This window comes from Anser cygnoides, chromosome 7 (genome assembly GCF_040182565.1).
Source record: "Anser cygnoides isolate HZ-2024a breed goose chromosome 7, Taihu_goose_T2T_genome, whole genome shotgun sequence".
Lineage (NCBI taxonomy): Eukaryota > Metazoa > Chordata > Aves > Anseriformes > Anatidae > Anser > Anser cygnoides.
Window position 1 is genome coordinate 5,407,127 of NC_089879.1, and position 24,167 is coordinate 5,431,293.

At 40.5% G+C, this 24,167-nt stretch overlaps 1 long non-coding RNA gene across 2 annotated transcripts in view; it reads left to right on the forward strand.

The window, feature by feature from the left end:
- The first annotated feature begins 13,327 nt into the window (after positions 1 to 13,327).
- Positions 13,328 to 24,167, forward strand: part of LOC106038929 (uncharacterized) — a 126,874-nt gene continuing 116,034 nt past the window's right edge. The window contains exons 1-2 of one of the 2 annotated variants that reach the window (XR_010832932.1): positions 13,328 to 13,410; positions 14,007 to 14,189. This is a non-coding gene — a long non-coding RNA (uncharacterized lncRNA). Of the gene's footprint in view, positions 13,505 to 14,006; positions 14,190 to 24,167 lie in introns of both variants that reach the window. The other variant, XR_010832931.1, reaches the window with a different exon arrangement.

Below are 24,167 nucleotides of genomic sequence, written 5' to 3' on the forward strand. Positions count from 1 at the left end.
TTGTACTGACAATAAAATGTTTCTACAAATATTAATGTTAAAATTACAAAATAAATGTCATGCAGCTTATTTTTCCTAATCGTTTGTGTCATACAAACTGGTTTCCTGAACACCAAGTGATGGAACACATCCAGAAATGCTTCCTTCTGTCCTTATCGTAGATCTTCTGTTGCCAAGCAATTCCTTCTGGAATAATATTTCTGTTTCTGCCTTATAAAATGTCGACTTATGAATAACATGGCTTATTTGAGTAAATATATGTACAATCTCTGGCATTTGTGGGGTGAGACACCATTTGCTGGAAAATGGTGTGAAAGGTTTGAAGTGTTCATGGTGCAGACAAAATATATTTCCTTGTTTATTTCGTCAGCTGTAGCCTTATTAGCAGCAGTGGTTGCTACTGTCCAACAGAAACCTCAGTATTCTTAATGACATGGTCTTTTTAAGGTTCTCTTACAGGGCATCAGGAGATCATAAATCTTGCTGTGCTCATATTAAGATGAATTTTAAAGCAGCTTACTATTTACGTACTTTTATTTTTAAAAGATATGGAAAGACAGAAACCTAATGGAAAGGAGCTGTTAAATAATGTAAGTTTGTGTAGTTAAGCTGTTTTAGTTATAGGCTTTTTTTTTTCCTTTGCTTTGTTCTTATTTGTTTTAGCTCTCAAAGCATTAGATTTGCACCTTGGAGATAGACCACAATTTTACAAATGTTGGCTGAAGTATATTACACCATTTGCCTTTTCCAATTTTATCGTGTAATCCCTGGATTAAGCTTTTATTCTTTTCTGTTATCTGAAGATTTTCTTCTCTGTTGCCTGCTGATTAATTTCCTTCTATGAATACACTGGTTGGAGAGTAGGGCACAGAAGCACTCAGTTTCTGCTGGAAAAGCAGAAAAGTGAATGTGGACTTGCAAGAGGAAGCGAGGCAGCAGAAAATAAAACCCAGCATTTGTGCTTATCCAAAGAAGATACATTCTTTATTACCATGACTACCTTTGGCCCTTTCATGAGAAGGAGAGGTTAGGAATTTGGACTGCTATCTCGTCTAAAAATAGTTGCCATTGATGACATAGGAGCAACAATGAAGAACAGCTCTACGTCAGAAAACGAGTTTATATTGATGTGGGTAGTAAGGATTATGTTCTGTGTATAATCACTGCTTCCTGCAGCATCTAATTGTGTCTTGTCTCTCATTTAAGTATTGATTCAAATCAACTCTGTGTAGTGTATGAGAATATATGGATGTAGAAGCCAGGTTTATTTTGGCTCAAATCCATGAATAAGTTCCTGTTGCCTGTTTTGTTTTTGTTTCACTGTTTTACTCTACTACAGCAAGTAGCACGGGCTATATTCAGTAGATAAGACAACTTCTATTCTGTCATGTTATCTGTTGATGTGATATCATTCAGTATCTGTTTTGCGTTACGCTTTTACAAGAGTAAGTTGAACGGTGTGTGTTTCAAGGTTGTCAAAGGACAAGTAGGTTTATCATTTTATTTCTGGAATTAGCATGCGTAAAACTGTAGAAAGCCAGTCTATTTATCCATGAAAGGGTATTCAGAAAAAAGCACCGCAAAATTCTGAGATCTGGAGGGCATCTTTCTAGTGAAAGATTCGGTGACCTCACTGTAATTAGTTAATCCAAGAGAAGGTTGAGTTGTCATGATCAAAGTACATAAACTGCTGTTAGAGTAAAACAGTTAAATAAAGATCTCTCCCATAAAAAGGTCCAGATCCAGTGCCTGGAATGTGGAACAAGGCACCTCCTGGCTTGGTGGAAAGCATAACTTTGATGGCAAAAGTTATTAGTGGTAGGAGCAGCGTACCAATGGATGCCATTGAGCTTGCCCCATGGTCTTCTGTGGTTCCACAGTGAGCAGAATCCAGAAATTGGGTGAGCTGGCTGCAATGGTCTCTCCTGTCCTCCGTGTCTGTGATAGGAAAGCTTATGTTATACTACTTTTAATTACCCTTATATACTTGAGAGAAAAACTGAAGCAAAAAATTTGCTCTTCACAGAAATAAAAAAAAAAAAAAAGCCAGCCAACATGTTCTTTTAGAAGGTCATCTGTCCATTCTGTAGTCAGAAGGTTCGGTGTCTGCATAATTTAATCTAAGTATAATAAAAATATTTAATTTATCCCCCCCATCCCCCAGTAAATGTAATAAATTTGCTGTGATGAGACATAAAGCATAAATTACCTCCAACAGTTTGTGCTTGGGAAGGCTGTCAACCCTTCTGTGCCTGTAAACATGTCTGTATACCTCTGAACTTTCACCACTGTGAGTCCTGAATGTCACGTGCAGTTTAAATGTGGTGGACTCTGTGGAGCACGCCACCCACACAATGCTCCTATTAACTATGTTTTCCATGAAACTCCTAAAAGGAGAGAAGATTGAGCTGTTTTCTTTACAGGGGTGCCTGGAGATAGAACAAGGGGTAAGAGGCACCAGTTGGTTCAGGGAATTTCTGGCTGGCTCTGTAAAAAAAAAAAAAAAAAGATTCACGGTGAGAGCAATGTAACGTTGGGATGAGCTGTCTGGAAAAGTGATGAATTCTGCCTCAATGTAGATTTTCAAGACTTGGCTTGACAGGGCTTTGATAATCTCATTTAAGGCCCCACTTTCAACACAAGGGTGGCCAAGATGATCTCCGGGGTCCCTTCCAGCTTCGCCTTTTCTATGATTCTGCAAATCTGCATTATTGGCTAAAGGTAACCCAGGTCTGCAGGGGCGTTCTCGAAAGGTGCAGTGGCTCATGTCGAATTTGTGAGGTGGATGTATTGTTCAGTACATCCAATTTAGTGATGCATTTAATGAAACTGTGATTGCCCTCTGTCAAGGCTTTTGAATTTTAAAAGTCAGATTCTGGCTTGCCTTTGATTATCACAGCTGGCCAAAGACTTTCTGACTGAATTCCTGGGCAGTGGAAAACTGCAAGTTTTTGTCAAAAACTTTAAAGTATGAGTGTCTTGAGAAAGATAAAGTATCTTGACCTTATCAGAATGTCATGACCCTATCAGAGTTATCTTGTCAGAAGGAAATGATGTCACTTTATGTTGAAATTATTTAATAGGAGATGATTATATATAAAGACAAAGTAAAAATTTAGCATTTTGATTTTTGTCCAAACAGAATGGTAAGGCTAACTCAAAGTGACACGCAAGTCCTGCAAGTAATTTTGCTTTTAAAATGTTTTCTTTCCAGTTCAGACTGAAGATCGTTGTTGTTGTTGTTCCCCTCCAAATACCAGAATTTCTTGAGGAAATATCTGATGCACCAGGTGTGGCACAATACACCCAGTACCCCGATGGAAGTGAGGGCAGGAGCCAGTGCCTCAGGAGGGTTTGTGAGGAGCCCGGTACCATCACCATGTGCTGTGGGACCAGGCTGACTCCCCTGGCAGAGCTGCATTACTGGACAAGCTTTTCCAAAGCCACAGAGGCTTTCCAAGGAGGACTAATATTTCCCTGAGGCAGTGGAGCAACTCCTCTTCTGCTATGGCATCGTGCCTTTGAATTGTTTGAGGCAATAGGGAGAGAATGGAGACACAGGGCAGCAAACGGAGAGCCCTGGTGTCACTGCTTTCTGGAGAAATCTATGGCCTGTTATACTGGAACCAAAGTGAATTAAAATTTATGGGGAAAAAAAAAATCAATACTGCCAAGGACTGTTTTAAAGACATCTCAGGAAAAGGTAGCCAAGGTGCAGTATTTTGTCTAGACATGTTTCCCTGCCACAGCTGTAATTTTTATTTTTATTTTTTTGGTCTATTCAGCAGCATACATTACTTTCATTTCCAAAGGTTTGTTGCCACAGAAATGCACAAACTGAAAGCCGAATACTGCTATATTACTAAATTCAGAAGGTGAGGGATCTGAGATGGGAGTGATGGTCAGGGCTACGTCCACGTCTGGAAGGAGCAGGTGTGACGCCACTGGAGAAAATGGAGTTGCATCTTCTTACATCATCCCTGACGATCATTCCTGAAGATTTCAAGTGTAATGTGTTAAGTCCTAAGTGCCAGTCGCACTTGGGAACAGTTTATCATGGCATAGGCTTAGTGCCAGTGCATCTGAGGAAACGCTGGCCACGTGGCCCTGCAACCTGCCTCTGATGAGGCTTCCCGGAGAGCAAACAGGCGCAGCAGCAGGAGGACACCTTTGTTCTTCACTCTGACTCGCTGGATCACACCTGCTCTCCTTGACAGAGAACTGAATTTCTTCACACAAAATGAATATCTTCACACAAAATGTATTCCCTGACTTATAAATTTCCTCCACCCAAGCTTTCTGTAGCAGCTTTCTCAATAGCAGCTGCCTCCTTCTGCCACCAAAGTTATTAGAAGCACTGCTGTTGTTTCTGGAGAAGACAGGGCCCACAGTGCATGATTTCTACCTGCACAAAACTAGTGAGGGATGAGGGATGGTTTTGGTGCAGACATCATACCAGTGGTGCAGAAGATACACGCAGAGGCCTTCAACTAGAAGGAGAGCGATGGTCAGCAGCAAGCGAGCAAAAAGCTAATACGTTATGAGGTGAGGGAAGAAACCTTGCACAGCTGGTACTGGCTCTTAAATCAAAGTGCTTCCTTGTGAAACTGCTCATTTCCTCCTCACCAACTCTGGGAAGCCACCAACCTGAGTGCCTCTGTGCTCATCTCCTGTGGGACTGCCAACAGGGTTGAAATAAGTATGTAACTTGCCTGTTGCATCCAACTTTTCTGAAGCATTTTCTTTCATGAATCCACACTCTCTTCTTTCCAGCTTTAGTAGCTATCTAAATAAGATTTTTGAAAAAGTATTTGCATTTTTCAGATCACAGATTTGGGGGAAAAACAAGGGTTTCTGCTAAGAAATTGAATTTTTCTAAGAATTGTAAATTAAAAAAAACTGCCTGTTTTCCTATATTTCTATTTTTCACCTCATTTAAAATTTCCAAGGCTTTTTTTCCTGATGGATGTTATAGCAAATGGCAGACTTCTTCAGCTGATGTAATCTAAGACTTTACTCACTGGAGAGGAGATGTACTACTTTTTTATCAGCTGTTCAATGAAGTGTGATCCGTTGGTTTGTTTTTTAATATTCAGTAGCCTTTTGGGGCTATTTTCCAGTAGAAATGGATTGTTTATCTCTAATTATCTGTAAAGACTGGATCTATATAAGAATTCTTGTAGGTCCAGCCCTATAGATTGCTAAATCATGATGTTAATGTCATTTAAATGTTCGGTAGTCATATAATAGATGTAATCATGACAGGGTTTTGGAAGATTCAATAAAAATGTAACTAACCAGAAGAAATTCTGAAGGAGAAATGTTTTTATTATGCAAGTTAAAAGCAGTTTTTCCCTTAGTATTTGGCAGTGCTTTGCTTGCTCCTCTCATTTGACTTTTTGCATCATTGTTCACAAATACTCTGTGGATCCTCATCTGGCTTAGTAATTGGGAAACAACAGTTACGCGCAGGGCAGTTCCAACCAGTCTTAAAATCACCCCAGAATTTCATGCCTCGTCTCCCTTTCAATCCCCACTGTCCTAAAGACAAAGGATGCCACTCGGATCCAGCCCTGAGGAACTCATTGATTCCTGGGCCTCTCTAAAAGCCTGTGGTCGTTATTTTTCCACGTATACAACCTGGCTTCGCAGTTTCATGATATGAGAGCTGAACTCCTTTTACTAGGGCAATAAACAAGAAGAGAAAATCTGCTGTGGTTTTCCTCACGCTTTGTTTCGCCGGTTGCAGGCAGATGAGAAGTAGAGCAGCAATGCTTAGCTGCCTGCCGTAGCCCTGGGCCTGCTGTCTCTCCTGTGGAGCCTCCTCCTGCCGCCCTCACACCCGCAGGCCCAGCCCCTGCCAGAGCGCACGCCACATCAGTAGTTGGGGAACAGACGGCCTCAAAGGCTTGCGTATTTGTTGAGACTTCTTTGTAACTCGACTACAGACAGCCGCTGCTCCGTTCATCAGCCCCCTCTGTTTGACAGTCGGTAGATTTATGGCACCGCGTTTATGAAACCAAAATGCAATTAAGCACAATCAGTCGGTTCGGCTGAAGTTTCCAGATACTGCTAGTGAAATCTTTTACAAACAGCATTAGAGCAGGGGCTTCGAGAAGCACGGAGTGAAAACAAAAGATGGAAGTTTTTCCAGGTTATTTCAGTCAGCAAAAACAAACCACAAAGGCTCTAACAGTATTTTTTAGGCAATAAAGGGCCAAGAATCTCTTTGCCATTTCAGAGCTAGGGGTTTGCTTTCCCTCCTGGGGTAAAAGTGGGGGTAAAAGGAACACCAAATGACGAAGGGGGAAGTCACTACGTTTTTATGGTTTCTGCAGGCGCAATGTCTGCTTTCACTCCGAGTGGAACAGCAGGCATGAATGGCATGTTCCTTTTGGGGGGGAACATTCCTGCCTAATTCATTCATAGCAAAGATATGATCCCAACATGTCAAAGCTGCACGCTGAATTTGTAAACACTTTCTTAAATAGCTTTGGATTTCTTGATTTCCACCGTGTTTCTGTGTACACCCATACCCCAGCAACTTCCAGAAAAATACCAAAGAGTGAAAGTAACATTAGTATTAGAATTACTACTTTCACTACTACTACTAGTAGTAGTGAATGCAATTATTTTTCCTCAAATTAGCTTCAATAGTCATGTAATGATTTCCAAGCATTTTGAGGTTTTATTCTTCCATCCATCATATAACCTTTGAGCAGAAATGCTTAGTATTCTTTGAGGTTAGACGCATTAACAAATGCAGTGTCAATAACGTTGTTGCTGTTGCTATATCTGTTGCAGTTAGAAGCATGTGTAAACTAAAATGTACTCCTCATATAGTACAAAAGGGAAAGATACGGAAATATTAGTGCCTGTGCACCTTATGCTGGCTACATATACTGAGTTGAATTTATATAGGAGATCAAGAATATATTTGTGCACACACTGGGGAAGGGATATCCCAACAGGTTTTAAACCCAATGGAAATAAACCGACACTTTTCTGACAATGAAAGGTCAGACTCAACTTCCAAAATGAACAAGGAAAGTTGGAAAACAACAGTGACAAAACATCTTTGTTTTTTTCTTGATCTATGTGTTAGGTCACTTAATAAATCTTTTGGTGTTTCTGGCACCTAGTTCTGTGGTTGATAGTCATGAAAGGTCAATAGTTATGCTTGAAAATTTATTACTCATTATAATCCCATCTTTATCTGTAGTTCTGTTTTGAATCTGCTATGGAGCAAGTAATCAAGACAACTTCAAAAAGTAACAAGGATCTTGCTCAGCAAAATCTCGGTATGTGTGATGCCGCTGGAAGTCAGCCTTTTGCCAGAAGCTCCATGGTTAAGCTTCTTACTGTGCTGGAGTGAAGCAGTAAGGAAGTTGTTTCCATCTCAATATCCCCATTTTGTGCTATTCTTTGAAAGGCAAAGAAGATTTGAAGGGTGCAACGCTTGGTTCTTACCACACTATGTTGAAAAACATGCATCACGTACAGTAAACTTTTCCTGAAGGTGGAATGGCCACATGCGTGTAGATGGCTGTGAGCATTTTAAATACCGAGACCATCAATCTGCAGGAAATTATCACTGTGTATTTATCACCCGTGTACTTGGCCATTTCATGATAATAATTAGTTACAGAGAAGCTTCACATGAAAGGAATGTGTTGACCTCTTTTAAATATTCAGCCACCCCTACAGAAACACAATGCCCCCAGCTGTGTGGAAGATGCTCCAGAGCAGACAGCCATGCTGTGTCCTAGCTCACGTGGCTCTGGGCGTCACAGTCAGGAGTTACAGAAAGGAGCTGCCCTGCTGCAGCAATTACTGGCTCTCAGATTTAATAGATTTAAGAGTTGGTTTCTCCTGGAATCTTGTGGTAACTGGTATGATATGGTAAGCATGTCTGCTGTCTCTCCACAGAATGGCTGCTGAAAGGCTTTGGAAAAAGGCACTAAAAGTCCAAAACCAAGTCCTTGAGAAGAATGTTGTTTATAATATACACCTTCTTCTCTGTGAACACCTTCTCTGTTCCCCAGTGTAGCGCCAGGCACCCACAGCTGCTCTTCCTACAGCAGCAGCATCAGAGGAAGAAGCAGCTGATGGGGTAAAAGTGCATTCTCTCACATTTGCTCTTTTCCCCCAAAGGGACCCCCGTTCTCGCTGAAGCTCCCCAAGTCACGTGTACCTGACCCACGTCAATGCTGCTGGCTGCAGGAGCACGCAGCTTTCCTCCTGGCCAGACTGGCTGCCACTTGGCTTCCTTAAAAATGAATCTCAGTTTTGTTTTAGAACAAATAACCACCTTCCAGTGCCTCTGCAATATGATCTTCTAAAGACAGCTACTGTGTTGACCATATAACCTGGACTCTGCATGCATGTTTTAAATTTGTCAATTATTAATTTTATAATGTGTCCCTCAGGTCCCTTATTAATGGACAGCTTACAGAGGAGGTCTGGGTTACTGTTTATCACAGCCTTCAATACTTTGGCATCCCTTGAGTCAAATTTAGCTCTCAAGCTTCTGCCTGCCAAGTTAAATCCTTTTAGCATTTTTATAATCTCCAAACATACGTTTCTTCATCTCTCAGACTCCGTCTCAACAATTCAGTAAGCGTTTGCTGTTTGAAATCAGACCATGATGAAATCTCTTAATAGTCACTCTATGAAAATATTTTGTTTAAAAAACACTCAGAACTTAATTGGAATGAAAATACCAGCAGCTGGATTGTAGTTTGAAGCCATAAGCCTGAGAAGCAGCTGGAACAGTGGGAATCAGAGACACTTCTAAATCTTCCTCTTACAGGAACATTTCAAGGCTGCTGCATTTTGGCAGGCAGTGAAAAGCACCCACTTGAGTCTAGCTTTCTTTGACCAATATCATATGCTGCTGTTACATCTGTCACTTCGATCTGCAGATAGCCAAAGAGCACAAGAAATTCTCCATCTTTTCCTAAGTTTTACAGGGTCCACAAGAACACGATGTATTACCAGAACACCATTGCCGTTACTGCCATATCTGAATAGTGGCTTTAGTAGAGAAGTTATTTTCTTCTCAGCTCCTCTAATGAGACTTACTGAAAGATATGGCGTAAAGAAATATTTAGATGACTTTTTCACTGGATGAGAGCTTATTCTTTTATCTATGTTGTTAGGCTCTTAACTTCATCCTAAAACTGAGATCTAATTAAGTTAATATAAACATTCATGAACTTGTTAGACATTTTTTGTGGTGTTTTATTTACATTTCGGCAGAGGAGTTATTCAAGTGGTTTGAGGTCTTGTATACACACAGTAGTGTCCCTACTGTGAGCTCAATTAGCAAAATATTCCAAGTTTTCAGAGCAGCTCCCATTCCAATTTCTACCAGATAAAATTCCTTCCACCCCAACAGCTAATTGATAAGGATGGAATTAATTGCCTGGAGGCATTGCCTTCTCTGCATAGGGGTAATCTTCACACACAGCATAGCAGCATCTTGTTTGTATCTGAAAAGACTGGCTCTTCAATTTGATCAGCATAGAACATTTTGTTTTAGATAAAGAGGAAAATGAATTTATAAAAAATGTAGTTTCAACACTGATGTTGTAAGAGCTACATGCAAAAAACACTCCAAAAATTTAAATTATTGCTAAGTTATTAGAACAGCCTTTAGATAAATTCTTCTCATGGGATGTTCACTTTCAAATCATGACTAGCAGGATATCTGGATACCTATGACTTTTTTAAAAAAAATTACAGATATAATAATATGAACTTGGCACATAACGCAGCAAAAATGTCAGCAACCTCATGAGCCTAAAAGGAGCCAGTGCACAGCTCCTGGATGAGGCATCCTGCTCTCTGCCAGCAGCAATGCAGTAACTCTGCTGAGGACTCTGCAAATTTAAATAGGCCTCCAAAGTAATTTAGTCATGACTGCATTTTTATTTATTTATTTTATTTTTAATTTTTTTTGATAACCTGGCGTACACGCTGAGATCAGGTGGTGTTAACAAGTAAAACAAGTGATGCCAGTCGACTGTAATTGCAAAACTAAGTGGTTAAGGATATAAAGCAGATTTCCAGCTTGAAGAAGTTGTCCTTGTTTTAACTACTGCCGAACAATTTAATTACTCTAAGGTAATCACGGCTATGAGAATGAGTTGGAGCTAGCATGTTTTAAAGTAGAAGGGGAAAGGTTATCTCCTTGCTCTGAGTCACTACACCCTATCTGTACTATAAATCATTCTTTGGAGGATAAGGTATGTTCTGTATACACATCTTGCTTATTCTTTACCAGCAGTATTATTTTAGTGTCTTCTGTGTAAATGAGAAGGAGATGGTTTGTGAGAAAGGGATTTTAGGTATCTTGACTGCCCTATGTCAAGCAAGACCCCCCACACCCATGGCCATGGAGTGGGTATCTCCTCATGAACAGGAATGCATTCAGGGCAAGCAGGACATCCTACAGCCCTGGATTACCTGCCTGGTCCCATCTCCACGCCAGTGCAAATGATGCTTATGCCAAAATTGTGCCAAGGAGGAAAAGCTCCATAGCAAATACAGACAAATAAATTTTAATGGTTTTCAATTAATTCTGGAGAGTTCTTTCTGTCTTTCTGTCTGTCTTATTTTCAAGTCACCTTCCAAATTCTGTATTATGAAGATGTGTTCCTGGACAATGTTGTAGACAGCAGGAGTCTCTCATCAGTTTGGCAATGTGAAATGATCACAGATCAAATGTAGATATGAACTAGACATGGCAAATATCTGCCAAAATATTCCATGATTATTTATTTGGATTTTGAATAGAATTCACTTTGGCCTTGTTTCCACTTTTTTGGCACTCACACGCTAAGAGAGCTGAATTCTTACCATCTCTGAACATTTAGAAAAACAACCTTTAAAGACATTGGCTTCATCAGAAGCTATGTTTTGCATTTGCCTTGCTTGCATTGCAGGTGCTTGCCCAGCTCCCTGAAAAGAAGAGAGAAAAATGTGAGTGCAGTACTCCTGGCTGATTGCAACAGGTGTTGAAGTGATAATGAGGAAGGGATTAATGTCGATAATTTTGTCTTGTAATAATAACAGAAGATTAATTTTGGAAAAAAATAGGAAAAATATAGAGAAATATAATTGCTCCTTTTGCTGAATATGAACAACTCAGAGAGCAGTTGTGTCAATTTTTAAATCAGGTGCTATCAAAGGGGTGGGAGATGTCAGGCACATGAGCGGAAAAGAGGGCCTTGGCCTCGACAACAGTTTCGCTGCCACTGGAGAAGGTTACTGTAGATAACCTTCGTGTGCTTGGTCTCAAGCCATGTTGAGGGGTGGTCCCCAAGGCTGCCCCAAACACCTGGTGGTATTGGTCTGAGCGGGGCAGAAGAACTGGTCGCAGTGTCTGGAAAATACTGCTGGGGAGATGGGGTGGGGAGCAGCTCTGTGTTTACAAGTCAGTGCCAGATGAAACGGCCTTAGGACAGAGCATTGAGCAGCTCTATGAACAGTTGGTGAAAGAAGGGAAAAAGAGAAATGTCAGAGTAGAAATTCTGGCCTGTTTTTAATAATGAGAACATCCAGTCAGGTTGTAATCTGCCCATGGGTTCTCTAAGTTCAGGTAAATTAAATCTGTCAAATACTTTATTATCTGAAGCATTCATTTGGGCAATCAGTGAGTTTGTTCTACTCCTAAATAAGCATTCTTTTCAAAGCTAGTTACCTGTCAAATGGCCGAAAGCTGAGATCCCAATTCCAGTCTGGTAAATCTGTGTTCCTTTAGCCAGAATCACCAACAATAAAAAAAAAAAAAAAAAAAAGAAAATATTTTACCACCCATATCCCAAAGCTATAGAACAAGCCCTCACTTGTACTCCGTTGAAATATGTATGCCCATACCATTATTGTATTGATCAGCTATCAGATGTGCAAGGCAAGGATTCTTTCCTGAGGTCATATTAAACTAAAGAATCACCAAATGGTTGAGGTTGGAGGGGATCTCTGGAAGCCCAACATTTTAAGTGTCTGAATTATCAAGGTAAATGAGAGCATCAGCAGGTATGAATGAATAAAATAATATAAATGAATAACCAAGAAGATTGCATCAATACATGCACGCTGAATCTGGGAAATGTACTTTACTCAGTACCAGCTGTGCCCTCCTACGTTGTGTGTCTAAAGCAGGATTAAGTGGCTGTTATGGTTTCTGTCTATGGCCATATTATTGCAGACTAATTCTGTCCTAAAAATAAAAGCCGTCTTTAATATAGATTGTATATTTGGCGTTCAGGATTTTCCTCTGCTGTGAAGATATCAAGTAATAAGCAAATCTTTACTTCATAGTTTTGATTATAACCTTGAGCATAATAGATTTTAAGATCTTCTCCAAGCTTTTGCTATTGGAAGACAGCCTAACAGGAGACCTGTACATTTTGTAATAGTTCAGGGGAGGTGAGATTATTGTTTTTTAGAGACATTTTTAAACTAGCTTTTAAATGTGCAGGGTTTGAGGAACAGTTCAACACCTACTGATGTTAGATCACATGTAAAGTCTTTCTTGCATCTATGATTCTGTAAGCAAAATTATGTTGATGTCTTTCCTGAAAATGGCTAATTGGGAGAAAAAAAGATCAAAACCAACAAGTGCCAATCTACTGATGTCTTCCAGGTGGTATAATCAGGCCTTGGTGCCAGTCTGACTTAATGCTCTCAGAGGCAATCTGTATATTCAGGGACCATAGTTGCCATGCTGTAGTGTTTGATAATATTCCCCTATATGAGCTTTAAACCATAGTTAAAAGTGATTTTGTGAACTCCTTGTCACACCCTTTATTTCTCCTCATTATTAGATTTTTCTCCCATGTGTACCTATCTTTCACATGCTAAAGCTGTCATTACATCTGTTACTATTAGTCAAATGAGAAACACCAGCTCAGCGTGCTGCTCCAAAGCAACGTGGATACCAAAAGTATTTGCTGAAAGCAGGATGAGGTTGTGTTCAGAATAGATGCTTGTTCCTAGGGTCTTTAATAGGGTCTGTTGTGTAATTAGGAATATTTAGAGGTTGGTGTGTCTTTCATTTTCCTGGGTTGCAGCTGTTTTGCTGATGCTTTTATGTAGGAAACTTGAAATGCCAGAGACCAACAGAGAGGTCTACTTTTACTTCATTTGTTATTCAGAAGAAGCATTTCTCAGCTACATTCTTAAAAAAATATAAAATAAAGAACAAATGAAAGCTATTTAAAATTTTTGTGAAAAGCCTCTGCAGAGAGCAGCCACCGCTTGGTGGGGATTTTGGTGATAAGGTGGAGCAGGTGCACTGAGTTGTGTGGTTTGGTGATTGCAGAAGGGCTGCAGATGGGTGGTTGCTGGCTTAGGGCTGCCTCCGTGGGGGCACTGCCTTGCTGTGGTGCTGGGACACAGGAGGTAAGGTTTAGTAGTGGCTCTTGAGGAGTGGTGGTAGCTGTCTCAGGCTGAGGCTGTGTGAAGCCTTCAGAAATATAGCCTAGGAGGAGAGCAGGTGAGTTTGCAGCCTAAACCTGCTCAAGGAATGGCCTTTGTTGGGTTGTTTGCCTGAAGGGAAGGTGTGGGGGAATCACTGAGGCATTCCTGGAGCAGGGGACCCTTCTGTTTGGTAGCAGTGCTGTTTTGAGCCTGCTTATGGCTGTGTGAAGCCACAGCTTGAGAAGTGAGCTAGGGGTTGTTGTGGAAGCTGGGCTGTGGGACAGAGGGGGTGCATACCTGTGTCCTGCACCCTGAGGAGGACACTGCAGTGTGCATAGGGTCTTTCCACCTGCATGCTGAAGTGATGCTGTTATGAAGGTAATGAAGTAAAGGCCAGCTGAGCGAGGGGCACACGCCACTGGCAGGGCTACCTGGTGCAGCTTGTGGCTGTTGGTCCTCTGCTGGCAGCAAGGGCCTCCATTTCCTGGGGTCACTCCAACCTCTGTGCCATGATTCCCGACCTTTCTCCTTGAGCTGATCAGTCTCTTTTGTTGTTCTTGTTTTCTCCTGTTTCACAGCGGAACTTGGCCTTGGCCTTATGGGCTGGAAGATTTGAAGCGTGCTGGCTGTGTGCCAGCAGGGATGAAAGCAGGGCCTCATGTTGGAGGGGTCACCTGGAGGAGGGGGCTCTGGACCCCTGGCTCACATCTGCACTGGGACTGGCTCTGCCTTGTACTGGACCATGTTCAGCTGCCTGAGAGGTGAGTGTGCCCGCCGGTCCCGGGGCCCTCATGTGAGCGTGTTGCAAGTCTCTGCATCCTTGAGGTGGTGCTTCAGCTCTTGAGAGCTTGGTCTCTGTTTGCCTAAGCTGCTTTTTCTGCTGGGCTTGCTGGCCTGTGCCGTGATGCTTTTATCTTGCCTTGCTTTGTTGACACTGAGTAGGTGCTTGGCAGAGGGCTCGTTTGGGGGACTGAGTAGCTCGGCTTCGTGGCGCCCGTTTGGGAAGGACCCTTGAAATGTTGTGTAGAAGTATTTATTTCTGTTAAGTGTGAGGTATTGCTGAGGCACAGGGCTGGAAAAAAAGTACTCTGGGATGTGGAAGGTAAAAATCGTAATGTCTGATAACTTTATATATTCATATCGGTGAAGTGATCAAACCCTCTTGTCGCTCCCATCTTTAACGATAACTTAAGCAAGCTATGTAAATATGTATTTTCTTATGACAGCTATATAAATATAGATCTTCTTTTCTTCTTGTGTAGCAATAGTACGATGTTTCAAAGCTCCTATCAGTTTATTCTTTTAACTAGTGCTGAAGTAAAACTGAATTTTGTGTTTGATAGTCGCTGAGGGTTGGCCACTGTGGCAGCTGGCTTACTACTGCAATAGCAGCGGCTGTAGTTAGTCACCAAGCTGTTCTGTGAAACTGTGATAGATAGCAAATGATCTTTGGATATAGCTCATCTGATCCCTCTCTGAGGGATGGGGTTATAAATGTTGATATGGCCAGGTAAGCGTCATTGCAGCTAGTCAGAATTTACAAGTAGTCAGGTATCGTTTGGATCTGTTTCTCTCTTAAGTCAGGTTTTTATCAATCTCTTTGTAATTTATGGTTGTGTTCTGTTATAAGCTTGCACCTAATGCTGTGACATGGTTTCTAGTAATACATACAAATATGTTTTCACAGGTTAGGATGCCTAGAGCTCATCCAAAGATGAGCTGTCAAACAATTATAAATTGTAGACTGTATTTAATTTCATGTTTTGCTTTTTCTGTTATATACATCCTGCCATCTTGATCCTGGCTTTAATGGCTTGTTATATTCCAATTAAATTATTATTGATCCTCACTGGGAGGATGGAGAGCGGATTCAAACCCTTTGTATTGACTATTCCTGCCGACACAGCATCTAGAGGGAAAGTCAGTGTTCTTTGTGTCAGTGTGACAAACTGCATCACCAGGGCTTTGTACAGTGTAGGGATTTGTCCCTGCTGGGGACAGGAGGTATGGGGACATGGAGGATTGGGGATCCACTGCTAGGGCACATACCTGCGAATGGCTTTCTTGGCTGGGCTCTTACAAAGTGTCTAACTAGCCTGCTGCTGGCTGTGGGAGAGGCAGTGGGGCACTGGGAGCAGGCAAGTCACCCTGTCCTGGGCGGCGCTGCTGCTTTGTCATGGCAAAGGAAGCTTGTCAAAGCCAGGCCGGGGCCACTGCTTTTGGGAAGAGCCAGCCATGCATGTGGGCCGTGCTTGAAATGCTCATTCTGCTGCTTCATGTGTCCCCTTTGTAGGTGACAAGGGAGTAGTGCTGCTCTCAGAGCCGTGGTCCTGTGAGGAGCTACCAGGTCAAAGTAGCGTTCAGCCCTGTATCCTGGGATGGGGGCTTTGCCAGAAATGAGCTCACAAAGGACCTTGAAAGATCTGCTCTGACTACCCCTGTAGCTTGTAGATGATTTTAATTAAGTGTAATAAGTGTTGCTGCACTGAAGAAAGATTAAGGGTGAGCAGACTGTGTGAGAGCTGCCCCTGAGCTTCAGGGCTCCTGGAGGGGCAGAACAAAAGCACATCCTTCGTAGCTGTAGAGGAGCATTTATTGCCCCTTTTCAAGTGCTCCCCCACTTGCTGCAAGGTACTTTCCTCATCAGAAAGCCCAATTCTGTCCTGAAGAAACCAGGTTTTGATCCTGTGCTGTGTTACCTTTAGTCGCTGGTTATACCTGAAGTGCTGCTTTGTGAAATTCATGCTAGCCTAAGGAAGACATGCTGTTAAATAGGACCATACACTCTAACTTCTTATTTTGTGATGGATCTTTTTCACAAATTATTTAAGTGAACGCAGAGTTCAGAGAATTAACGATTCCAACTTTATTGTAGCAGCCCCAGTGCACCACAGCCAGTCCATGTAGCTTTGAACTGCGCTGGGAGGAGGCCGTGTACATTCTTTGCTGTGACAAATGGATATGAAAACAAGAACAATAAATTTATGTTCCCTCGAGGACCAGACGTTTCTGCTGCAGGCAGCAAGGCCCATGCAGTCAGTCATTCTGTCCCCTAAGCCTACCCCATAAAGGCTTGTGCACCACACAAGCACGTTAAGCAAGTCTCTCCGCCTCTCATCATATCCCAAGACTTGCGCAAACCTATTAAACACTACAATTCTGGTGAAATGCTCAACTGATAATCAAACAGTCTTATGTGCTCACTTTGCTGTGTAATTTGGTACAGATATGTCAGTATATAGCGAGGGAAGTGAGTGGGAGCGTGTCTGACCTCCTGACCTCACAGCTGTATTTGGGGAATTGTATACTTCAATGATTTCTGTTATGCAAACCTGTGTTTGGTTAATTTTTAAAATAATTATTCTGAGTTTTCACAGGAATGAGTCAGAAACTCAGTGTGTTCCAAGCTGCAAGCTAGCTTTTTCAATAGCACTGAAAGAACATTATTTAAGAACCTTATTTTTGTCAGGGCATAAACGTTATTTACAACCGTCTCTCCTCATCAGTGTGACTATGGCTAAATATGTCATTTTTAACTATAACTTTGCTGCCATTCTTTGAGTAATAGCTCGTGAAATAGAGCTTCAGTGCATTGTTATATTCTGATGTTGATTCTCAAATGGTTTAAGGATGAGAGTATTGGGTGAATTATTCTGAATTTTTTTTTTTAAATGTTGTAGTGAAGCATCAGATCAGCTGTTCCCTTTGCATTTGAGGGGAGTATAGGTACCTCACTCCTGTCAGGGCTCCTTGAGAATCCCATTCTGCAGAAATAGACCTGTACAACAGTTGCACCTTCTTCTTGCTTTCAATTTTCTAACTTTATCACTGCGCTAGCACAGTTGGCAGCATAGCATCACACATTTCTGCACCAGTCCAAGTGGTGGGCAATGAACAAGAGTGCAGGGAAGGCTTGTGCATGTTTGGGGCATGAAAGTAGGAACCTCTGAAAAGGGCTTGGGTTTTAGAAGGTGCCCTGGGACCAAGGCCTCACTCTGTAGTCCAACATCTTGGTCGAGTCCTCTGCCTATTGATCTGCAAAGTAAAGCATGTGCTTTGCCCGGTTACTGGGACAATCACAGGTTATTCTCGGGGCTGGGGGGAAACCAAGAATAAACCAACGACCCTGTTCGTCTCCAATATTGTCATATGCTTGATAAGTTGCTTCATACAGTACCTAGCAAAAAATGAGACTGTACAAATTGAATGGGTATGAAAATCAGCATTACATAGTCAATAAATCATGCAAGGAATTTGGTATCTATGTACTTAATCTAAATATGTTAGCAGTGGCAAGATACGGGTCATTCTGATTCCATGCCGACTCTTGAAACTGGGACACTGTTCAGAAATTTGAGGTTTCTCCATCCAGCTGTGTACATGTGCCTCGTTATCTAATACTTTAATTGCTAACTAAACAGTGGGTAGTAGAGAATATACTGTTCTGTGTCAATATTTAAGCAGGACTTTACTTACGGCTTAAGTTTATTCACCTTGGAAAGAGAATTTTTGCTTCATTTGAAAAATTGGGTAAAGAAAAAGCAGGACTTCAACTTGCTCCTGTGGTCTGTACTTTCTATGAGTAAACAGAAAAATATGCAAGCTATTTGTGACACCCATGTCTTTCAGGTTCGGTTATTCGGAAAGCTCGGGAGATGCTGAGACCTCACAAAGATCTAGGACGTTTCAATTTCTTTTCCTTCCCAATGATGAGGCAAATCAAACTATTGGCTTGTTTCTAATGGATATTTGTCTGAACTCCTAAAATTCTTCTGCAGAAGAGAATTGCAAACGTAATCCTCTCTCCTTTCCTTCTCATCACTCTGTAAAAAGCTGAGAATGTGGACAGAGACTTCTGTAGGCATGCATGGGAAAAAGAATGAAGCTGCCTGGATTTACACACAGAAATCACCGCTGCTGTTTCTCTCTACCCCAGTCTCAGAGGTTCTTCCCAGAAGCAGTTGTCACTTAGTCTAGAACTTTCTGTTTTACATGTCTAAAGGCCTGATTCCTAGTGTGGTAGGAGATGCCATGCTGTTAGCATAACACCTTAAAAAACTTGGCAGCGACAATTGAGGAGGAGGTTTGGAGGTGTTTTTTTATTTTTAATTTTTAACTGAAGCTGCCCATGTGGGAGGAGCAGGAGTGCAGAGCTGTGAAGCCTGCCATGTGCAGAGGCTCATTTGGGATAATTTTGCCTGGAATCTGTTCCTATGTTAAAAAGAGGTATCTCTTTTTAATACCTCATGTTCACCAAGGCATGACAAGACTAACAAAGTAACTCTTGAGGAAGTTACATAGTTTGATCATTCCTTCTTGCTTCCTTAAAGCATCCCTTGAGTTGATCTTGCTCCAAACTTCCCTTTCCACGCTGTGAGTTTAATCCATGTATCTGCTTTTCACCGTTTTTGTGTTGCTCTGGGCCATGGAATAAATAGGCAGCAAAATGAAGCCCCTGTATCAAGGCACAAAAGGGATATTCAGCTTTGTGTCTTAGTCCTATGAAATAAGACAACGGTGCAAACCAAAAGTAGCTTACTTATGGCTGTACTACACATTGCAGGGCCATAGAAACTAGAATCTAGATGGCAGGCTGCTGCTTTTAATACAAATCTCATTATTAATTTAAGACCTGGCTTACAGCCAGGTCTGTGTGTGTGTATATATATATATTTAAGCTGAAGAAATGTGCAAAGAGCACATACACCATAACTTAAAGCTACGTGAAGATAACTGAAGAGAGGAAGAAGAGGCAGCAAGCTTTGAACAAAGAACTTTTTCTCTGCAGAGGAGGTGCACACATGCCATGCCTTTAAATTCTCTGCCATATCTGACCAGGTGTGTTACAGAAACTGACTCGAACTTGTCCGTAGATCTCCTGGAGGATACAAGGCCCTGACTATTCCTGCAGAGGGAAATTGGGAAGGTCTGTTACTCAGAAGAGTGTTTGGGGTCTAAATTGCTGTCATGGTGCATGAAAATACAGGGGATGTGGGGTGAGAGTTTGGGCTGTGTGTAGCAAGCAGACCAAGTTTTCATCCTTTTCCTCAGACAGACAGATCTCAATTTTCTTTCAAGGTGAGTTTTGGAAGTATTTTGGCTAGTTTCATGCTGCGGCAAATCCCAGCCTGGCCTTTGTTTGCAAAATAGATTTTCTTTCATATCCTGTCTCTAATCCAGATTTTTCAATAGCTCAGAGCAATTCTTACTGACACAAGAAATACCAAAACAATCTCAGAACACTAGATTTAAATATTTAATTGCTTTATAATCACTTCAATTCTTATGTGTGTTCCCAGAAGGAGTACTTATTGAAAGGGTACTATTTATTTTGCCAGGACATTACATTATGGCATGATAAGGATCTAAAGTGCTCAGTGCAGTAGTTAATGTTATCTCCTCTGAGGATAAAAATGAATTCTGCAGTTCAGCATTGCTCAACATGAATATATAAAACATCTTGTCCATCCTCCCTATCTCTAATATTTAGCCCGGTGTTACACCAGACGAAGTCTTAGATCCTTTTTATTATACTTAAAGATCTAAACCACAGTTTTTATAGTGTTTTTTCAAGGTTTTTGTAAGAATGAGCTGTAGAAGATGTTTCTTCTAATAAATCCTGAGGTTCTCATATGATCACTGTAAACACTGATGCTTTTGGGGAAACAAATAAACATTGATTGGAATTAGGAGTATGGGAGGTCAACTAGAAGGATGAAATTAGAAGAGATTTTCAGATGCGAAAGAAGAAAGTTTGTCGTGTCATTAGAAAGCTCAAAACCTAACCAAATCAAAGCACTCTTTTACGTAGCTGCGTTTTCTTCAGGGTTTTCTGCTGAAAATGATAGATCCAACATTCAGTATCCTGGCAGTGATTCTGACCTTTGTAAGAGAATTGATGTGTGGTGGTAAGAAAGGTTCTTCCTAGATTGCCTGTGATAAGTGTTTGGACTCAATGCAGTTTTGGTGGAGTTAGGAAAAACTGGTTTGCTTCTAATGCTAGTGCTTTCCTTCGCATGTTCTCTGTGATATCTTGCCTCTCAAAATCAGTATTTTACTCTGTCTAGTAGACATTAGAAACATAAGTTTTAAGAAATGTTTTTCCTTCTAATACAGTTAAATTCATGACATTTTAAATTTCCTATGCCATTAATTTTAAATGGGATTTTTTGGGTCTTTCCCCGCTTTGCTTATTGGCAGGCTGCAAAAAAAACGCATATTACACCGTGCCAGTTGTTCTCAATCTTTCTTGTGACAATATTACCCCCGTAATATGCCCAAAACAGTGTCTTTGTGGATTATCCGATGTATAATTACCTGAATTACAAGATGTATTTTGAGCATTCAAAGGTATGTAACCAAATTATTAAGCTACTTTTTTTGTCCTCCATTTTGTCCCTCGTGGTTTCCATTTATGAACTGTTTAAAAAATAAACTGCAATGGAAAGGTAGGAGAAGATTTTTCCTTTTCCAAATAACAGATCTGAATGTAGTCTTCAAAGGTGGAGAATTCTCTTTTCCAAATCACTGTTCTTTATCTTCCCCTTGTGTTACAAGCTGTTCTAAGGTAGTGTATTTCAGATAATGGAATTTAAAACAAATGGTTTAACTTGCAGAGTCTATCACTTAAAACTAAAATCATGCCAAACTTTGTGTTCCTTTGAGACCTTAATCAACCACCTTTGCATTTAATAGCTATTTTGGCAGACTAGAGAAAGGAAATGGAGATTTTAAAGAATTTATATCAATGTGAACAGAAAAGAATTTGAGACAAAGAAAAGGGCTCTTTCTAACTCAAAGATGCTCTGCTTGCCAACTGTCAGAAGCTTTTTGCAAACATCAGAGTTTTTTGGTGTGGCCTTTCTTTTTTAAAAAAGGCTTGCAAGGCTTCCTTTATAATGACTATGCAATATAAGTGAATGATGTGCTTTGATTTTAGAGCATGTCTTGTCTAACCCATCTCACCTACCTACTGTTCCATTTCAATGGATCAGTTTCTTGGAAGGCTTTCTGGAGCTCTGGTCTGCACTGAAAAGTAATAAACCTGGTGTCTCACTTACCTAAGTAAATGTACCTGTATATTCCTATTCTAGGCTGTATTTCGTACAGTAGACACGTGCTACAATATCACTGATTTTCACCTCACTGCTTAGTATCATAAGCATGGCCTTGGCTAAATGCATCATTATCAGAAAGGTCTGTCCCCTGCCAATTCATCCAGTGAAAAGCAATGGTACAGGTGTTAACCAAAAAAGTGTTTGTCATTAATATCCACTATACTTTAAACTTATTTAAGTGTTGGAAACTTCAGAAGCCACTATTCCAGTTGCTTATAATGTGCTCTTTGTTTTCTGCTTGGCTTATCTTTAAGCACAATACAATCTTAAGGAAGCACGCCCACTCCCTAATGTTTTCCTTGGGAGCCAGAAATGTGTGCTGCAGAGTATTTGTCCAGTCGCAAGTAAAAGTGAAGAGTATATTATGAAAGCAGGAGGTGTGGGGGGATGGAGTGGTGGGTTGCAGGACATTATATTCAACCTTAAAGGTTGTAGATCCAGGCTAAAACCAGATTCTGATTCAGAAGTGTGCAGCTGAAGTCAAAAAGCTCAACTAACAAATGCAAAAATCTTGAGCTTGCCTTGTTTGATGGATGGCTTTCTAAGGCTGGTACACCTTGTATTATGAGTACAGCCAGTCTTTTGAAAGTTCACTAAAGTGAAACTAACCATTGTTCGCATACTTTTGTAATGAGAGTGTCTTGTTTACTTTAATAGTTTCCCTTCCAAATAGGCATGCTATTTTTTCCCCCACCCTGCAATGATTCTTCTTCCTTTATGCATTTCTAAAAAGGACATTATCTCTGTTTCCTTGAATATTTAATTCTTTGAGATTTTTTTTTTTTCGAGAAGTAATAAGACTTGAAAGTCCTAGATTTTATTTTAGCTAATGCTAACTCTTTTACAGAAGACTTAACTTCATATACAGCTGGGTCGGGAGACCAGTAGATAGTGCAGATCTAGCACGTGTATGTATATATACAGTGTGTGTGAGAGGGAATAAAAAGGTAAGAGCAAAGTATAGTGTCTGAGCATCCTGACCTTGTAGGTGTGAGACAATCTCTTCAGTCACTCCTGCATACGGGCAAACGTGGGGTACCACAGCCAAAAGTCTGCTTTGAATGCAGATCTAAACTGACATGTATATGACCATGCAACCTCTAATAGCTCATCTGTAAGAGAAAAACAGCCTACTACTATCTTAACTACTGGAGTTACTCTTATTTTTTTCCAATGTGCATCATCTCCGCTCTGGATGCCTCACTGCTGTTCAAAACCATTTAGGTTTATCCAAACCTGTAGTTTGTGAACAATTGCTGATGTCCCATTCTATCTTGAGTGAAGCAAGTTTGAGATGAGGTTGTAAATAAGTATTACTGTTCCGCTGATATTTTTTGACTGAAAAGGCCCCATTGTTTCTAAAGCAGTAGCATAGAAGTCTGAAACAGAAATTGTTAATATCAACAGCAAAAACTCAGAGGTAGTCAAGCGTTTGTCACAATGAATAGAAAAATAAACAAGTTGTTCCCCCAAGACCTCAGAGATACTTAGACCTGAATAAAATCTTCATTGACTAGATTAATCAGTTTAACTTTTCTTTTGTAGGAATGCCATTGATGAGGTTGTATCTTCCCTTTTCCAGAAAGACATCTGTACATAAAGTGCTATTTAAAAAGAAATTAAAAAAAAATCTAGATTAGAGATTAACCATTAAAAACATTTTTCTTTAATCCAAATTTTTCACTGGCTTAATATATATATATATTTCTAGCTTAAAAATCTTACATGAATTAAAAAGTGTGACTTTGTATTCCTAGTATCTCATACCTCTTTACCCTTTCTGGAGAAGGGAAAGTAATAACAGGAGAGAGAGAGAAAGAAGAAAACCTGAAACCAGAAAATGGGAAAAATAACATTTCTCAGTTTTAAGAAGCCAAGCTGAAATATTTTGAGCTGAAACTGAAGCGTTTTATTAAGTGAAAAATGAAGGGGAAAATTCTCAAAGCAGTTCTGTAGGTGTTTGCCAACTTCTTCCTTTGCAGCCCTGTCTGCTATGGGTATAGCAATACTTTTTCTTTTTTTTTCTCTCCTAATACAGGAAAATATTTTGCAAAACATGGAACTTTCATTCAACCGTCTCATTTTGAGTGTGCTCCTGCTGCATCTCTTCTGGGGTTCGGGGGGTGGTGGTGGTGGTGGAGGAGTATTCCACTATTAGTAATATGTGGTGTGATGAGTCTTTGCATCTTAGCTTTTTGTTGATACATACTTTGGTCATACAACTTCAGAAGAATATGATGCTGTAAAATATTACTCATAACTCTCACACGTTAATACTTGACAAAATGTGGCCTGCAAATCTTACAGAGAAGAAGACTGCAGGATGCCCTTGTCTGTGCAATATCACATACGCTCTGTGTTAGGGCAACCACTGCTCTTGTGCAGGGCTTCCAGGAAGTTGGATGGACTAGAGTCCAGAAAATCTTAGTTTAAAAAAAAAAAAAAAGGTTGGAAGCAGTAATTTTATTTTTCTGCATTTAAAAAAATTCATTGGTTGGTAGATATTGCCTCCTGCATTTGTACTTTGATCATCACAGCTACAGCTTTTATATTAATTTATCAGGGTTTCTTTTGTATAACAATGTAGGAAGGGATTTTTTTCTTTCTAAGTCTGTTATTGCT